The 18,870-nt window shown below is 41.6% G+C and overlaps 1 protein-coding gene across 2 annotated transcripts in view; it reads left to right on the forward strand.

Annotated features, from left to right (window-relative positions):
• Positions 1-217: 217 nt before the first annotated feature.
• STARD13 (StAR related lipid transfer domain containing 13) overlaps positions 218-18,870 on the forward strand; it is a 285,456-nt gene continuing 266,803 nt past the window's right edge. The window contains exon 1 of one of the 2 annotated variants that reach the window (XM_014249607.2): positions 218-490. The gene's annotated coding sequence lies outside the window, so the exon portion shown is untranslated. The remainder of the gene's footprint in view (positions 491-18,870) is intronic. The other variant, XM_014249609.2, reaches the window with a different exon arrangement.

Genomic DNA, 18,870 nt, shown 5'->3' on the forward strand with positions numbered 1-18,870 from the left:
AGAAAAAGCGGAGAAGCATTAAATATAATGGTAAATGAGATTATTTTTATGAAAACATTAACGCCAGAAGGGGCAAGGCACAGCGCCCGGCCCCAGGCTCCGGTGTCCCTACGGCTGGTGCAGCAGGAGCAGCGGCACCGAGGCGCTCTGCGAAAGCCTCCCGCGGCTGGGCTGGGGACACCCGGGCACCTCCAGCGCCGTGTCCCGGTGACAGCCCAGCTCATCGGACAGCCGTGCCCCGCAGAGCAGATGCTGCCCGTGGCCGTGACCGGCTTGCAGGCAAGCAGCATTCCACATGTGCTCCCGGGGTCTCCCGATTGGTGTGCTCTGCTGAAGGGGCTGGCCCTTGAAGTCAGCTCCTGTGCCTGTGACAGATGATATTTTTATGCAAGAAAACAAAACCAGGATATCTGATGGACTGTGTTATCTTTACAGACAGCTTGGAGCTACAGATGCAAGGCAAGAAGTTTTATGCTTGAACTTCAAAACTGTGAGTGGAATTTAAAAGCAGTTTTAAATGCTTCCCTTTTTTAAATTTTTATTTTGTGTGTGCGTGTATGTGTGTGTGCAACTTTGCATGAAGTATATATATATCTGCATAACTTCATTATTGAGCAAGCTGTTGTGAATTCTCCGAAGATGAAATAATTATTGCTTTGGAAAACTTCACAAAGTGTTAGCTGCATTTACAGCTGGACTAATATATGTGTACACTGAGGAAGAGAAGGATGTTCTTTTCAAGTGAGTGCAATTAGTCTAGTTGGAAATTATTTCAAATCATTTTTTCCACTCTGTTTGAGCAGGACTAGTTGTACTGAGGGAAAATCTCCTGGGAGTTATCAGCAAATGTCAGGCTGGTCTGTGTGTCTTTGTTACAGGCACATTTGATGTTTGCTTGTGTATGGAGAGGGATTAGGTAAAAACCTGCTGTTACCATTGTGTGGCACTGCACTTGCTGGATGAAAAATCTGTTGGTACCAGGTGTTAGAAAGCTGGCCAATTAATGATGATTGCAGTAAATTAGTTTAAGAGAATATTGTCCATTATTATGTAGATTTACAGAACTAATTCTAACAGATACATTGCTCTAGCACAGGAGGATCATTTCTGTAGCTGAAACATTAATAACCTGCTCTTTCTTGCATAGGAATAATGAAATTAATTTCTGTGGGAAAGTTCTAGGGGTTGATAACCAGACCAGGAATCCAAACCTGAGCAGACGGTTTGCCACTCCAGGCTTGTGATATTTTCACTTCCTTATGGGAACTGTCCAGAATGGTCTAAAATAACCCCCGTCAGCCTAAGGTGTTATTTTATATACAATCTTGTGTGAAAAGAGCTATATGCTACAACTTTTCTTGATTCACTTCGATGCTAGTGCAAGCTGAGATACATACTCTAAAAAGCAAAATTAAAAACAAAAATTAAAAATGTTGTCTTAAATCCTGTCTGCATTGTTCCACAGCTCTTTCTAGCTACCCAAAACAATCCAACCTTTCTCAATCTAACATACATTTTCCTTAGTAAGCAGGCATGTTTCTCTACTCTTCCTCATGTTTCTCTTTCTTGGCAAGGGTGTTGCAACAGTTTATAAATTCATATTCTGCCGAGTCTAGGTGAAATCCAAAAGTAAAGTGAAAATTGTGGGTAAGTGGCATATTACTGCTAACTAGGTATAGAAGAAAGCCCATCCCTGGTGGATCCATCACCACTCATTCTCCTTCTGGGTGCCTCCAGATCATACAGCAACACAAACAGCATCCAGATGAGGTGTGGGCATACAAGTGCATTTCTGCTGCATTAGTCAGAGTACATTACATGGGATGATACCAACTTAGTACAACAGGCGGTGAGGCAATTCAGTCCATCGCCTGCTGAAAACTAAATGTCAGTATTACTTTAACAAATAAACTGCCGGAGTAAACCTATAACTTTTTACTACTTTTCTATCATTGGTTGCAGAGGTTTTATTACACCACTGGCTTCTCTAAAGTCAGATATACTGTATCATCAAGCCATACCGAGAATTAATCTGAAATTATTTGAAATAATATAGTGATGATAGATTTCCTTACTTAGATTCCTTTTCTCTATCTTTTGTTGGTCACTACAGCAGGGACAACCTGGGTTTACCCAGCAGAGTAAAACACAGTGTTTTTCCCAAAACTGAATTTGGCACCAACAAAAAAGCTCTCCCACAAAGAAGATCAATGAAACTCGACATATTTTGGCCAGAGAGGCCTTCTTAATTGATGTGGAAGAATTCCTGAACAGAAGAGGCCTGCTCATAGATGTATAGTTAATTAGTGTTCTGTGTTGAACAAACTGCAGCATTTTTATTTCAATAATGTTAAAATCAGTACATTTTCTTTTCACTTTTTAAAATAGCAAATGAGGCTTGAAAGAAAATCTAGGCATATATAGAAATGCATTTCAGCCAACTGTCCTTTAAATGCTGATAAAGTCTTTAAACTAAAGGGCCTCTATAATCCTTATAATGTAAAATGTTTCCTCTTCATGTCACATGGCTTGATTCTTCTTGTTCCCTTAATTTGGCTGTATTTTCTCTATATAGATATTGCTGCCTAGATAGAATGGGCCAGATTATCAGTTAGCAAGCATGAATAGAGAATAACTTCATTGAAGTCAATGACATGACCCTGGATTCATTCCAGTGTGACCAGAGTTGGAATGTGGTTCAATACAGGCAGCTGCCATCCGTGCCAGGCTGGCCGAGGAGATAAACTAAGAGTTACTGCAGTAGTGTGTGTTGCTAGCAGAAGGATGGTCCTGACAGCTCTCAGCTGTGCTTTCACCCTCAGCTTTTTCCAAAAGCAAAGATTAAAAATGAACAATCTCAATTTTATTCCACGAACTTCAGCTTTGTGTCTCTAGTCTATACAAAGTTGAAGCTAAATCCAGCTACATGCCTTCCTACCTTGTCTAACTCCTTGACATCTGTCTCAAGAAAGCAAATGTACATGTTATTCTTTATTTTATTCAATCCTACTCAGAAAGATTTCAGGTTTTCCTTGACAATTTTTATGTTTGTGGTGTTCTGTAGTGGTGATGTTGTTTTAGGAAGCTTGGCTTCTTGCTGTGAAAGTGTTGCTCCCTGTGATACCCCTGGAAACTGCTTCCCCATTCCTGGAGAAAGTTCTGGTTTCCGTCTCTGTTGTGTGATGATAACCACACTGTTCCCATGGCCACCTACCCAGCAAAATAACTCCCAGGTCTTTGGTGTGGAGACTAATGGGATTATTTTGTATTATAGGTGGGGCTTCCTTGCGACCGTTTTGATTTCCCTGTTCTGCACGCTTGGACAGACCAGAGCTCCTGCACTACAGAGAGGAGAGGTTTAGTGTGGCTCTCTGCAGGCTCTGTCCTATCTCCTGAGATTCATCCCAAAGACATTAGCTGGCCTTGTTTCAAATGGGAGAGCCAGCTCTGACTGATACTGCTGGTCAGAAATATCCAGTTTATACCTCTCTTACTGCATCTAAAGAACTGAATTCTGTGATATTTTTACCACAGCAGTTCTTCTCAGCTACTTGGAAATGCCAGAGCTACAAAAGGGTCTGAAGGGGATGACTCTGCATAGGCTCTGGGGTGAGGCTGGTTTCCTAGTTACTCCAAAAGGCAAACAAGAACATGGTATGTTCAGATTTTAAGGAGTTCATTACAAATGCTACCTGCTGTGAAGACTTCCAGAAACACACACGTCTCTAAACATTCCGTATTGCCAAGAAATAAACACACCAGTGAAGCCAACAGGCCTGCTCTTCTTTGGTGTTTCCCAAGTTCCTAGAATGAAGCATGTTCATATCTGCTCCTGAAGTGGGGATTAGATGAAGCTAAGACTCAGCTGAACTGTAGCTAAAAAAGTTTATTTTGAAGTACTTTTTATCCTTACATATCAGATATTTTTATGTTATGTGGGCATGTTCTCAACAACAGCACTCTATTTATCAAAAATAACTTACTAAATTCTGTCTGTATGCACACAAGGTTTACCTTACAAAATATTCATATGGTGTATGCAGCCTAATTACAAAATTTTTATATTTTTTTTTAAATTACCAAAACTTTAAAGTTTTATAAAACCTTACCTTTTATAACCTTTAGTATTCTGTAGCATTTTGTTGCTGATAATAGGTATGTATCACGGGCTGTAATTTTGGAGCAAGTAGCTCCACTAGGAAACTAGGAAAATGTGCTTGATATTTTTATTTTTAAAATTAATATTCTGCTTCCACATGTGCATTTGTGAGATGAGGATGTTTGTTGTGCAGTTAGTCAACAGGGGTTATGAAAATGATCAAGCAGGTGAAGAGAAGCTGAGCATATACAAAAAAGTCCACAAAATTAAGGAGCTCTGTGGACCTAAAAGATAACACATTGGTCACAACACTGCTAATATCTCTGTTTTTTCAGGACTGAGAAGTATCACGCTATACTCTCACAAAGGCTTTGCTGAACTGGGGCCTTTGAGTCACCTGAGAGAAGCTGTCCAGAAGCAATGTGTGAAAGGAAGAGAGTTAAGGGCAAAGGAAAGCACTGTAAAAACAGACTGGGGCTAATACAACACAAATGCTCCTTGAAGCTGAAAATGAGAAAGCACAAAAGCTGTCAAGGGGAAAGATGAGGGTATGAGTAAGAGTCATGTACCTCTGATGTTTTTTGCCCTTTGTGCTATGTGTCTCATGCCTTAAGGCAAATGAATAATACTCTGTTTTGAAGACAAATTAAGTTACTTTAATTAATGTATAACGCATTGTTTTGAAGACAAATTAAGTTACCGTAATTAAATTGCTGGTTGTGGGTTCTCAGGAAAAAAAACCTCAACTGTATTCATATGTCAAAGGTAGGAGCAGCATTTGGGATCACACATGTAAGAGGAACATGCAGGGCTGGAGGGAGGTGCACCACTGAGCAATCCAGACCACGAGTTCTCTGGCTCTAGCCAGAAAAATCAGAGGGATCCCAAACACTGTTGATCCCAAAACCTTTACAACCACAACTGGCTTTTTCAATATTTGAACCCCAGATGCTTTAGTGCCTGTGCTACATATATATATATACACACACACACACACACACATATATATATATACATACATATATATATATACATATACATATATTATGCACACACACACACACACACATATACATACAGATATATATATATATCTCCAGAAATTACAGCAGTCTGAGTGGCATATCTAGACATCCTAAAAAACCCTACCTTTTTCAACAATTTTTGAATCTTAAAGAACCAGAAATTGATGTGGTTTCTCTCTGTCCCTCTGTGAATAAAGAACAAAGAGCTCTTTCCCTGGCATGTTATTGTAGGGACACAAATAGGTGAATTAAGTATATTTTAAACAGGGAGCATTTAAAGACTGGTTGTGAAAAAACAAGTGGGACTGACTCTAATATTTTGGAGTTTAACCAAATAAAAAAAGAAAATAATTTTGGATATTGTCTGGCATTGTCTCAAGCTGAAACTTTGAAAATTCCAATCTGTATCTTTATACCCTGATGTATATCTTTACACTCTTATATCCTTACACCTGTGTTCATGCCCTCATACATATCTCTGTTAACCTGCAGAACTTAGTCCCACCTAATTCTAACTCTTGGAAACAAGTGTGGATTTATCTTTTGTACAAGGTAGGAATCTAGCCTTGATGTAAACTGAGAACATGTGTCTCCAAAGAAAATCCAGGCAGCTGAAATGGAAAATAATTAAAGGTAACATAAACACTCATTATTTTTAAACACTTTCTAAAATTTTTATGGCTGGCTGGAGCAGAGTCTGCTTTTGGGCTGAGCAGTGCTGAAAAAATCCATTAACCTAATGGGAACAGAAATAACATATGATTAAGGTGCCCCGAAACATTCTGTAAACTCTGCTGAGAACTCCCTCCTGTGTAATTTCTACCTTTGAAATGTTCTGCACCAAAGCACCACAACAGCACCCGCAGGCAGCTCAGGCTGGAGAGGAAAGATAAGGATGCTCTGCCCCTTGTTGTATCAAGAGAGCAGTATCAGGAAGGAGGACTGTGACTGTATTTGTTGGAATTTAGTAGGGGTTAAGACTTAAAATATTGCAAAACTCCGTGAGAGTTGTGATGCCAATATAGGATCGGGATATCAGTATCAGCATAGTCTGACATGCCTAAACACAAACATTATTGTTGAGGATGCCTGTGTTGTTGCTATTTCATCATTTTAATTGCAATAATACCTAGAGGTGAAGCTGTGCTGTGCCAGATGCGCGCAGTGCATGACAATACAGCTACATGGTGTGTCTGCACTCCACTTGTTCTGCTCCACTTACAAAAAAATACCTGTGACCTCAACTTTGAGGTGATTTAAGTAACCCTGCCTGGCTGCAGGGCAGAGGTAGGGTATAAAACCCCACCCACTCTTCATGCTAAATCTGTGGCCTCTCTTGAACACCCCATTTTCCAAAGGCCTTTTCACTATTTTCATGGAGGGAAGAGAAGATGTGCTGTCTCTGTTAGGTCCTGTTTGCTCTCTCTATGTGGATGTGAATCCCTGCAGGCTGGGGAGTGACAGTACCACATTGTGCCAGGCCCACAGCCAGAACCACACCCATGAGAGCATCTCACAGGCTGCAGAAGGCACAGCTGCACCTCCTGCCCACAGTACCCCTGATCTCAGCAAGAGGGATCCCAGGTGATGCTCCAGCACTCATTCACAGAATCACAGAACTAGTGAAAAAGTTTGGACAAGGTCTCTAAGGTCATTGAGTCCAGCCATTAACCCAACAATGTCAAACCCACCACTAAACCACGTCCCTAAGTGCCACACCCTTGTGCAGAGACACACGAAGGAAAAAGAAGGGGGAACCTTCCTGAAGCAGTTTTTTAAGTGTGGCAGAAGAGTACTGTGTTGTCTCTCAGGGAACATTGCACACAGTTACTCCATCACCCCTCCAAGGAATTCAGGCATTAAAACTTCAACACCTTAAATTATGCTGCTAGGGTCAGGAGCTGTGGTGCCTCAGGCAGGTATCCAAGCCAGCCATGCTAAAGCTCACACAGAATTTCCAAGCACGTAAGTAAAAATAACATTCCTCCTTATGTTTTCGGCTCTTGCTATCTCCCTTCTGACATGGATTAAGCAACACACAGATAGCAGCAGAAGGAGATGCCAAAGAGAAGGATGTTTTATATAGATAATTGTATGCGCAGCTCACGTGTAGTGGGGGCAGTGATTTCAAATGCTGCCAGTGATTTCAGTGGCTGCTTCAGTACTGAATCAGAGCAGAGCATTCCTGTTGCAGGTCCTCAGTACAGGTTTCTGCAGCACTGAGGTTGAAAGTTTGTCAGTGATAGATCTGCTCTTCATCACTGCTCTTCACTGGCGTATGACACCTTGCGATGAACACACTGTCCCTTTTCTTTGCATTTTGAAGGTGGCTTCCATTTACCTTTTTTCCCCAAACTTTAATGCCAAACGCTTCTTAGAAATATCTCTGTGGAACTGAGATGCTGCTCCATACATTGTGCAAGTGTAAATTAACTAATCTTGCAGAAGTAATTGACAGGAAAGTAATTTCCCTTTGTCATGTCAAAGAGTATTGTAGTATGAGAGTAATGACTACAATTTAGGCAGCTATGAATTGTGCATTAGAGAGCTCTAGAACTGAATATTGCTCACAATGAAATTTAAATTGCATTTCTTCTGCATCTAGCTGTTTATAAATAACACTGCAGTTACAGCCACAATAGTAATTTTTGTCACCGATTTCTTACTGCCACTGACAATAGAAATAAAAGATCTAGCTAGCTGATGGCCACTGCAATAAATGGAGGTTAGAATACTCTTTATTAGGCTACAATTTTGCTAGAAATAGGAACAAAACCCTGGATACAAGCACAACATGAAGTGAAAGTGCCTTGAAAATTTAAGTAAACATTTAGCAGCTAGCATCTCCTTCCATAGCTAGTAATTAAAAAAAAAAAACCAAAAAAAAAAAACCAAAAAAAACCATGTCTCCTTGAACTTTGTTGTATAAAATTGGCATTTTGATACAAACTTCTGGCTTGGACCTTCTTAATTTACCTGGAAATCATATTTATATGTAGAAGAATATGTTGTTTAATATTGCACTGTAGTAGGCTCCAAAACCTGTTGGATCCTGCACACACAAGTACTTGCTGCAAGTCTGCAGCAAATTCTACATCTTTCAGTGATTTGTAACGCACCCAGTGCCTGCATCCTTGGTGCAACAACCCCCTCTGCCCATGAGTGCTTCTGGCATCCTTTATTTACAGTTAGCTTGTGAGACTGATCTTCCTGTGCATAAGGGATAGATAAAGACAGTCCTGTTTATGGTTTTGCTATTTTTGCAGCTCATCAGCATGATAGAGCCCACCAGCAGTCCTCTTTGATCCTGGCAGGTCTTCCTAGAGGGTTAGAACTCAGATCCAGCATCTTTATGTGTGTTTTACTATGTGTGTGGACATGAAATCTGTGCGGGCATTTCTCAGCAACATCCGAGCAGGTTGGGCCACCCACACTGCTGTAGTCACTGTCATGTCCTTGCTGGATTTTATAGGTGAGCAGGGGCTGTCCTTTTCCCCAGGGATGGTGATGCTGGAGCAGCAGGTGGGAGGGGCAGCCACATTTGCAGTGGGAGCCTGCTGGTCTCCAGCGCTCTTCCTCCAGCCCAGGTGCCACACATGTGCCCAGAAACTCTCTGCTTCTTGGAAATGCTTTCTCTGAGACATGCAGCACTACCCAAATGGTAGGAGAAGAATGCAGCAACAGCTTTTCTTTGTATAATATAAAATATTTTCGATTGTTCTACACCATCTCATTTCTCACAGTTTTTACAACAGCAATGAGTCCTCAAGACAGGGTTTCAAAGAGGAAAATGGAGTGTGTTGAGGCAGGGCATGGGGTTAATAAAGTCCTCCAAAGGAGGTGACACTAAGAAATGCAAAGCAAAGCAGACATGGGCAGTGCTGTATGATGTGGGTTGGCTCAACTAAATGGAAATGAGTATCCATTACATTTTTATAAACCAGGTGAAAATAATCAGAGATAGAGATAAACTAGCTTGAGTGTGAGTACAAGCTCTGCTGCATGCCTCTCCATGATAATAGGATAAGTTACAGATGTAAGAACTTTTTTTCTGCAGCCTGTGAATTAGCTGGTATAGCTGAGTATGCAAGATTTTAAAACATACCCTGGTTTTTTAATGGTCCTTACAGAGAATGAGTGAAGGATCTGAAAGATCAATGGGGAAAAAAAAAGAAAAAAAGGCAAGATCAAATAGCAACAAAGAAGAAAATTAATAATTTTTGTGCATGAGAGACTCTCCTGTGGGTTTTTTTTGCAAACAACCCTAACACTGTTTTCTGTTCCTCTAACCCTTTCTTATCACTTTGTAACTTCATAGAGGTACAGATATCACAACTTGCTAATGCCTGAGAAGAAGCAAAGAAAATAAGCATCCCTGTGCTGCCAAAAAGCATAAGAACATGAGTAATGAGAAAACTAGTTTTATGTGACAACTGGTGAGGATTTACCTTGAAAAAATAAATACTCAATCTGAAAACTTACACCTTGAAATTGGTTGTAATTGGAAGCCACTATGGTAGAGCAAATTGAAAACCTTTTAAATAGTGGCTAAAATATTTTTTCTTTAACTGAGACTTGCATATTAGCTTCAGTCTGAGAATAAATATTTCGATTCAAGAATTTTTTGATAGAAATCTATAATTACCTTTGCAATATTGCTGGTATACATCTGCTTAGCGAAGACTCTGACTTTATTAGCTATTTAATCATCTGAAATACTCTATTACCAAACGCTTAGGGAGAACAATGCCTCTGTCAGATTCTGCAGCTGTTGGGTTGTGTGTTTAATAACCTGTTATATTTCAGACCCTGTAGAAATTAGTCACTGAAACTTCTCTGCTTTTAATCGACCTCCAGGTCAAAGATATGGTTAAACTAAATCCTTTTTGAAGCCAGCTTCAGAGAATTTTTGTCCTTGTTTAAGATTTAGAATGCCTCAAATTCTCTGTCAGCAATCTGTGTTCCTCAAAAACATTTGAAAAATTGTTATTTTAAGGTCATGTCCTTGTGTGTGTGACAGCTTAGAGGCACTCTGCCCCAACCTCAGCAGGAGCAGGGACGAGGGAACTGTGCTGTGCTTCCAGAGCTGCAGCACTCACCCATGATCTGGGCAGCAATCCTATCTGATGATAAACCTCCAAACTGCCAAGAAAATGATGGAAATAAGGCCACACCTGCTAGTGAGGATTCAGCCCTGGTGTAAGTAGGAGTGATTAACTCCCAGTCCCTCTCCTCCTTTTTCCATGAGGTTGTCTGCTGGAGGCAGCCTCATGAAATCATTCTGTGGCCTGGGGCAGTATTATTCTCAGTGCTCTGGCCAGTTCCATGTCTTTTCTCCAAGAGACGCTATGGGGACAGAACAACTGGAAAGTCTCTGAAAATTTGTCAGGACTCAGAAAGCATGCAAAAATGCTAGTGACCATGTACCTGGTTCTCCTGGTAGAGCTGCACCCATTAGTAAATCCCACATCTTTTCTGAACGTGAGATGACTGTGGCTGAGTTAGTTAAGGAGGCCAGCCTTTGCCATCTTTGTTATTCATCCAACAGCTCCAGGACTGTCACTATCAACAACTTGTAAAGCCAAGAAAAGCCTTCTGAGGAGCCCAAGCCTTGTAGGCCATTGCAGTAAAGAAAGAGAAACGCTAGGATCCACAAAAGGGAGGGCAACTCATGGTAGTCATCACTTAAAATATCAATTCATACAGCTGAGGAATGAAATTACCTAGAACCTAGTTTGTTCCTCTGCCACTGGCCTTCTCTCCTTTGCATTCCTTTGCCGTGAGTTCAGTCTGCATCATTTCCCCCACACCGTATCATCTCCCTCCATTGCTGATCCCAGATGAAACCACCTGAAAGGCACAGAGCACAAGGGAAGCAAACTGCAGACTGAGACTGCTTAGTGTGTTTCTCAAGCATTAGGACTCCAGGGACAAGAGACTTGGCTTACAGTTGGTCAGGGAAGGTTCTGCAGCTGCCTGGAGGTGGGAAAACTAAACAGTGTCATTATTTTTACTTTGTTAATGAGACATCAGGGTTGGTCTCTACAGCTGGAAAGACAAAGGGTAAATGGAAGTCAGGCCTATTACACAGGTTCAACAGATGTCTCCTAGCCTTCCCAGAGATGATGGTAATGAGAGCAAATAGCTCCCAGCCCAGCCCATAGTGAAGGCTTTCTGTCGTAGGAGGACTTTGCAGCACAGTGACTGAACAGACAGACAGATGGCTTCACAGCCTCACTTTGCTCCAAACTAATTTGGGGGATGGAGAGATGACAACAACAAAAAAAAAAACAAAAAAAACCAAAACCCAACAAGTAGAAGTAGAAATAAAAAGTAGAAAGAAGAAAGAGGAATGAAAATGCACATTCACTTAACCATGGTCAGATGAGTATGAGTTGCAGAGTACTACAGAAGTAGGATTTGAAGATGTTATTTTAAAGATTGTTACTATGTTAGCTATGTTAAAGGTGAAAGTTTAACTATATTTTAAAATTTTAATTATATAAATTATATATATATATATATAAATATATAAATATAATAAACATATATAAAAGTGTTTAAAGTTCACTATGTTAACTTTAAATATGAGAAAAAGGAAACCAGAGATACAGGTGTTAGTCTAGAAGTTAAATCTACTGCTGTTAACTGAAAAGTAAAGAATAGTAGAATAGTTAGTCTCATAGTTGAAAGTTTCAATAGAAGAGATGAGCTCAGAGCAGGGAGGACCACAAATTTGTGTCCATGAAGAGGACAAGAGAAGATGGCAGTTTCATCTCCTGAAACCAGGATGCGAAGAGCTATGTTTTGTATGGATTTAAACGAGGTGGTTCAGAGGATGCCTGAATATTACAACAAGGACAGAGTGCTGGCCTAACATTGCCAGGATCTGACCTTCATAGAGCAAGATAAAAGCATTGGCAGCCCAGAGAGAGCATCCTTGTGGTGGTGCTTCATAGGCTGTTGCATGGTCACAGCAGTAAAATGAAGAGCAAGGATGTCCAAGCAAAGTTTTAGTGGCACTGTATCAAATGCTAAGCAAGTCAGTATCCCATTTACATCATACTGAAGCACAGTCAAAATTATTGTAATTATTTTTTTTTTATGAAGACTAATGTGCTTTTTGCCTTCAGTTTGTGTCCATCTTTCCCAAGTCTGTACATTCTCAAATCTTCTTCTTTCTGTCTGGACTTCCAATTTCTTGAACACCTTTTCTCCTTTTCTTGCTCTGGATCACTTTCTGTGCTGGTTTCTCTTAGTGCCTAATGCACGTGCTACCATACTGACTATGGCATATTCTCTAAATTCTAATTCTTCTTTAAAGCACTTTACTTCTGGGTAGCTCTCCAGGGAAAACTGCCTCATGTGCTGTTGTCTGTTTCATTTATCCCAAAGCATATCCTTGCTCAGGTTCAAGCACATCTGTTTCACATCTCTTTATCTGATGTCACTTCTCAGCCCTTCCTGCTTTTCTCCTTCCTGCTTCATTGTTTTAATTCTCTGTGTTCATCTGATTTACTGTGTCATCTGTGCCAAAGCTATTTGGCCCAAATCTCATCCTAATTATGGAAATTTACTCCACAAAGATGGAGTGAGAGCAGTTATTCTGGTGTTGCCGATGCACCAGGACCTGAATCTGGGATTGATTTCTTTCTTGCAATAGCATGCGTGATTTTGCAATATCACTGAATAGTGTACCTGCTTTCATTTAGAGTGCTCAATACCAAATGTAAAATTTAACAATGATAAATTCTGAAAAAAAACCCATTGTATTGTAATTGTCTGTCTACAAATGATGTCATCTGGCAAACAGGAGTCACTAGAGAAGCTAGTGCAGTCATAACTGGGAACAAGATGGATTTTTCCTGGTTGTGCAAGCCATTAAACTAATGTGACAGGCAGTGTAGCCTTCAGCAGCCTACAGCAGAGAAGGCTTTAAAGACTACGTTTATTTTGAAACACTTAAAAATATTTTTAAAGTTCTAATCTCAAGAATAAGGAGGAAGACCGGGAATTGTTGCCTGGAAGTTGTGAAGCTGCAGGAGGGAATAGCATAAATCCTTCAGTTCATCAAGGACAAAATACTTTTACATAAATACAGCTTGACTCTCCCCTCATGCTTCTTTTTCACCTGTTATTCAGCTCACTGAAGCTGCATTTTCTCCAAGCATCCCACTTTGGCTGAAAAGACAGCATGGCTTCTTGCCAGATAAAAAGGCTTAAAGATATTTCTATGCCTATTTGATTTGCTATGAATGGACAGAACTTCTGGCTTTTTCACCATCATCTCCTCACATTCCTGCAGCAAATCTTTCCTGTTACGCTCTGGGTCTCCCTAACTCCTTGCCTCTACAGGTTAGGGGACGCTGAAAAAATGTGTAACCCTAGAGAGTGATGACAGCTTTTGCAAAGCACGTTGTTGACTTGTACGGATTCAAGCAACGGATGGGATCTGCCAGGGAATTTAGCCATGGGCCCAGAGGCTGCCTGGGAATGCAGGCTGGGAAAGCAGTTCCCTGGCCAATGACCCTTGTGTATGTCTGAGCTGACTCACAGGTGAAAGGGAGAGTCCTCAGAACTATTGCAATCCCCTGCATGAGATACCCACACAGCTTTCCTCTATGGGACAGAGGGGAAAGAGAGACGCGACACAAATAAATCTAGTAAGCAAGTCTAATTCCTAGGCATCAGTAAAAGGACAAAGAAATGGTTTTGCTGAAGCCTGGTTTCCAGCTTGGTGCCCTCAGAGCGGCCTGAGGATGGGAAACACCCACAGACTGCGTGTGCACGTTTTCATGCAGCTGCACCTTGGTGACTGCCTGTGATGTGTGGCTCAATCCTGCCCACGTTGCTGTCAGGAGGTGACATCGATAAAGGAAATCAGCTGTGAACTGACACAGATATAACACTGAAACATATCAGAAATATTTCAAAGCCATTCAGCACCTCCAGTTTTCTGTGAGCATTCACTTCTTCCGGCCCTCCTTGGTCTCCCTGACCTTGTCACATGTCTGTGAGCTGCTGACACTTCATCCCTGAGTTATGAGAGGAGCTATGGATTTGTGCTGTCCTGTTTTATGATGATGATTTATCATTTGTACTACAGTCATGACTAGAGGCCTCAAGCAAGATCAGGGCTTCACAATGCAAGTCACCGTAAAAATGTGTATTAGAAGACAGTCCTGCTCTGAAAAGATCACAAACAAAGGTGGGAGGATGAACAGAAACATGAAGATGTAAAATGCAATACCCACTGAGGACAAGCACCAGAGCAGGGAGCAGCAGTGTTCCTGTCCCCTGGCTCCTGCCTGCCCACATCCACACTCTGTTGTCTGCTGCTCCTCCCCGCCATGTCCTGCTCTCCAGGGGCTGTGGAGGGGCTGCCACCTTCCTGCCTCTGCACAGCTCTGCCCAGGAGACACATCTCTGCCTCCCACACTGGGAGCAGCCGCAGGTGCATTGCTCCCATGCAGCTGCTCCATCACTGCTGCTGCTGTGGCACTCACAAAGTTATTAAGCCCCATTATTTACACAGAATAATAGAATTAAGGTTGGAAAAGGCCTCTAGATCATCAGGTTCCACTGTAAATCCAGCACTACTGTGTTCACTACTAAATAGGATCTCCAAGTGCCACATCTATATCTTTTTAGGAGCCTTACAGGGGTGGTGATTCCACCACTTCCCTGGAAAGTCTGTTCCAGTGCTTGACCACCCTTTCAGTGAAGACTTTTTTCCTCATACCCAATCTAAATCTCCCTTGGTGCAACTTGTGGCCATTTCCTCACATCCGGTCACTTGTTACCCTGGGAGAAGAGAGGGGATTTTCACCACTGAGGTGATAGCTGTAACTACCAGTACTTGGTTGTCACCTTCAAAGTGAGACCAGATCATCTCTTTAGAGAGACTTTACCTTAAGTTTTTAAGGTAACTTAAAGTGATTGTAATCTTACATAGGGAGATCTAGGACATCTTTGGCGCAAGAGTGACAGTGTACTAAACTGAAAGCTCAGAGCCATACTGTGGGACAGCTGCATCCTATCCCCACTTATGAGGCTTAGTTCTCACTTTTGGCTCTACCCAAACACTGTCCTTGCTTTGCCTCTGCAGTACTTAAGGGATAATTGGAGAGTAACATTTTTCCTTCTTTTGTAATTGTTATTGCACTTGGCATTATGACCAGAGCTGTTCTCTACATATAAAAATGCAGTTCACAGAGCTTAACCTCAAAGATGGGTGTGTGGACTAGCATCAGCCCTGGATTTATATGAATAATACATTGAACAATGCTTTGAAAATGTTGTAGACCTAACACTCCTGTAAGTTCAAAATTATATAGAGAAGAAAAATGGGATGCAGGCTTGGTCTGAAGATTTTCAGAGAGGAAGAAGCCAGACTGTGCTTACAAAAAAACTTGGTTATGCCCTTTAGGAAAAAAATTGAATAAAACCACTGAGGGCAGCTCTGGCTCACACTGCTCATAGGAGCACCAGTGCAGCAGTCAAGAGTAGGCAGACACGCTGAGATAGCACTAGTGTGACAAGTAGGTAGTAAATTGAGGGGCCCTAGTGGGTTTACAGTGAGGGCTTACAGGACACTCTGATGCTGGCTGGTCTCAAAAGCCTGCTAGAAAGAGCAGAAGATGCTGCTCCCAAAGAACCTGGAAACTGTGTCTTGCATCTAAGGGCAATAGAAACATTTTCACACTGGCAATGCCACTGCCAAAGTTAAGTGGAGGGCAACTTGTCCGTCATCAAGCTTTTGTAATGAGGAGAGAATGGCACAACTTGTAGCTCCAGGCAGATAGTCTGTCTTGCAACGTCTGAGCCAACTTTTGGAGCTTTCATGACAGAAAGTGTTCACTCCAGCCAATATATCCTCCACTGCTTAATAATAACCCTGTAACTGTGGCAGGTGGTACCAAGCAGACATTTTCTACCTACTCAATTAATCTTCAGAGTAGCTCAAGCACACAGCAAAGACCTGCATCACAAATACATCAAGGAGTGTTTGCAAGACGTAGAAATTCCTCTTCTCTCAGAACCAGGGAGGGTCCAGCCTTCCTGGCCCACGTGCATGTTTCCCATGTGTGCTCCACAATTTTCTCTATGTGTCTGTTTAATTCCTTTCTTCATAACACACTTCAGCCTATGCTGCTTATTTCTGCATGATATAATCACCATATAATGCCACAAGGAGTGGAAACTTCTCCCACAAATATGTTTATCAGGATATTTTATACCATTTATACCATAAACCTTTTGCTTGTATGCAAATAATGTCACAGTAGGCCATCTGTGATCTCATCCCCAGCAGGACATTTGCTGCTGTTTAATTCATCTCCATCCTTTTTTCTTTTTTTTTTTACTTTTTTTATTTTCCTTTCTAATTTAATTCTAATACTTTTTATTCCTGCTGTAAAATAGACACAGAAGTGGTGCTGGCCTTCCTCACAGTCAGTTCAACCACTGCCTTCATGCCTCAGCACAAATGTCACATATGTCATGTGCTGCTCTATGCATTGACCAAGAAGCAGCCTCAGCCCAAAATGAACCATCAAACAAATGCAATTCCACCAGACAGCCATTTTTATGCCTTGTCTGTGTGAGACAGCTATTGACAATCTAGCAGCTCAGGCTGGTTTCCCTTTCCCTTTGCTGTCAGAGATATGAGTCTGATCTAAGCTTCTTTAAGGGTGAGAATCAGAGCAAGTAGGACACACAATTTTATGGCATCAGGCTTTGCTGCTTCCACTTCTCAGTGAAAAATCTAGTTCTGATGTGGCATGTGGTCTGTAAAGCAGCTTGTCATCATGTTCCTTCACGAAATGTGGCAGAGCTGAGCTGCCAGTGGGGCTGCCCTTCAGTGTCTGAAGCTCAGACACCCAGTCTGCTGTGAGAACTCTGTCCCAAAAATGCACAGTAAATACAACACCAGCATGAAGAGGTCTGGGGGTCAAATCATGGCAATTCATTTTTGTGGAGACACACCCATAAAAGGCTTGGTTGCTGCACTTCTCTTAGGCTGTTGGTATTTACCAAACAACCTCAGGCTACAGCGTCAGCCTTGCAGGCTGGATCACATCTCATTCACCGACTGCAGTGGCACTGTAGGAACAAACATTATACCTGTGAGGTGGAGATGTGTTATTAAAGCCATAAAGATAACAACATTGCTCCTAAGTGGAGAAATTTAGCTCAGTGTATATTACTGTTAAATGGCAAAATTATAGTTGTAACAATATGGGGATGTAAATGTAATTGTGTATAACATCATGTAATCATTAAAATCCATATAAATTTTGCTCACTCAAATTAAATATAAGCAACTACTGCTTGACACCTGAAACATTAGCATAATATTCATGCCATATGGCTGGCATTTTCTATTTCTTATATGTCACTCTTCATTCTTGTCAGCTGCTCACAAGAACTTGCCAGATAATATCTAGACCATTGCCAAAAATGTCTAACAGCTGGTGTGGTACTGGTTAAACACTCGGTAATGTTTCAAACTTTAGTGCTCCCATCTATGCACTAGAGAGCTGGTTCTTGGAGCAGATGTTTAAGCTTTGTTTTTAAATTAACTTCAGTCTGCTTTTGTGTCAGTGTTGTGTTTTTATGCTCCATCATGCTGCCGCCTTCTGTGAGATGAATGAGCTCAGCAGCATCCAACCTTAAAATACATCAACTGTCATGATAAACTCTGTGTTAAAAATGCATCTCAGACCACCTATTAGCAGAGCTGGTGATGTCTTCCATATCCCTCTGTCCATGTGATCCTCCTTGCAGCACGGAGGCATCTGCTCAATGCCCTAGATGCCACTGGCTGCTGGAGCCCTTCTCTAATTCAGAAATTGGCACAGAGGCTCCTAATGCCCAAATGAGACTCCCGAGGGATCCAAACCATAACTTAAGGCCCCAGCACTGCGTGGGCATGGTTTAGAGCTATGTCTGCCCCAGCTAGAGATTGAGCAGCAGGGTCTGTACTGGCACCCAGGCTTGCACCTGAAGTGGTCCCTAACCCCACCCTCAGCTTATAGAATTTGAGGTCACTGAGTGGATGACTGAGAACAGGAGACACATTTTTGCCCTTGTAAATACCCCTTAAAACAATCCAGATGACTAAATCAGGAATTCTCTAATGTCTTCTGCATGGAAATCAGTGTGAAATCTGCTCATGCTGAAATCCATGTACTCGGATGATTTACATATGAGGATTTATGATGAGCCAGACACATGAATGCCGTTGAATTAAACAAGCATCCAATTTCATAACCAATCTGGTCTTATGGATAGGACATGCAGCTCCCTTGGGGCTGTGAGCTTAAAAGTCTGATTTACACCTTTGGAAAAGAAGATTCCTCACTTTTTTTTGCTTTGCTCTTCTTTTCCTGGAGCCAAGGAGTTATCTTACCTTTTGCTCTATCTGGTTCTCTTCCAATTGAACACACTTCCCAGTTAAAATACTGTATTGAATTTTGGGGCGCTGTGATAGAGGGCATTTATTGAGAAGGTGCTAGGACATTTTCAAGTGTGTTTTCAGATGGCTTTGTATGGACAAAAATGGAGAAAAAGGAGTGCTGGAGAGAGGTGCCCTCTGCCCCACCAGAACTGGACAGTTTTACCCTGCTAGACTGCTTTACCTCATATAGACAATGACCTTTTTCACAGAGAGGCATTTCAATTTGGGCTACATTTTGGCAAAGGCCATCCTTTCTGAGCCACAACTCCCCTGTTCTGGCTGCC

The sequence above is a fragment of the Pseudopodoces humilis genome, chromosome 2 (genome assembly GCF_049639895.1).
Source record: "Pseudopodoces humilis isolate 2021_Gansu_Grassland_sample_001 chromosome 2, ASM4963989v1, whole genome shotgun sequence".
NCBI classification, from domain to species: Eukaryota; Metazoa; Chordata; class Aves; order Passeriformes; family Paridae; genus Pseudopodoces; species Pseudopodoces humilis.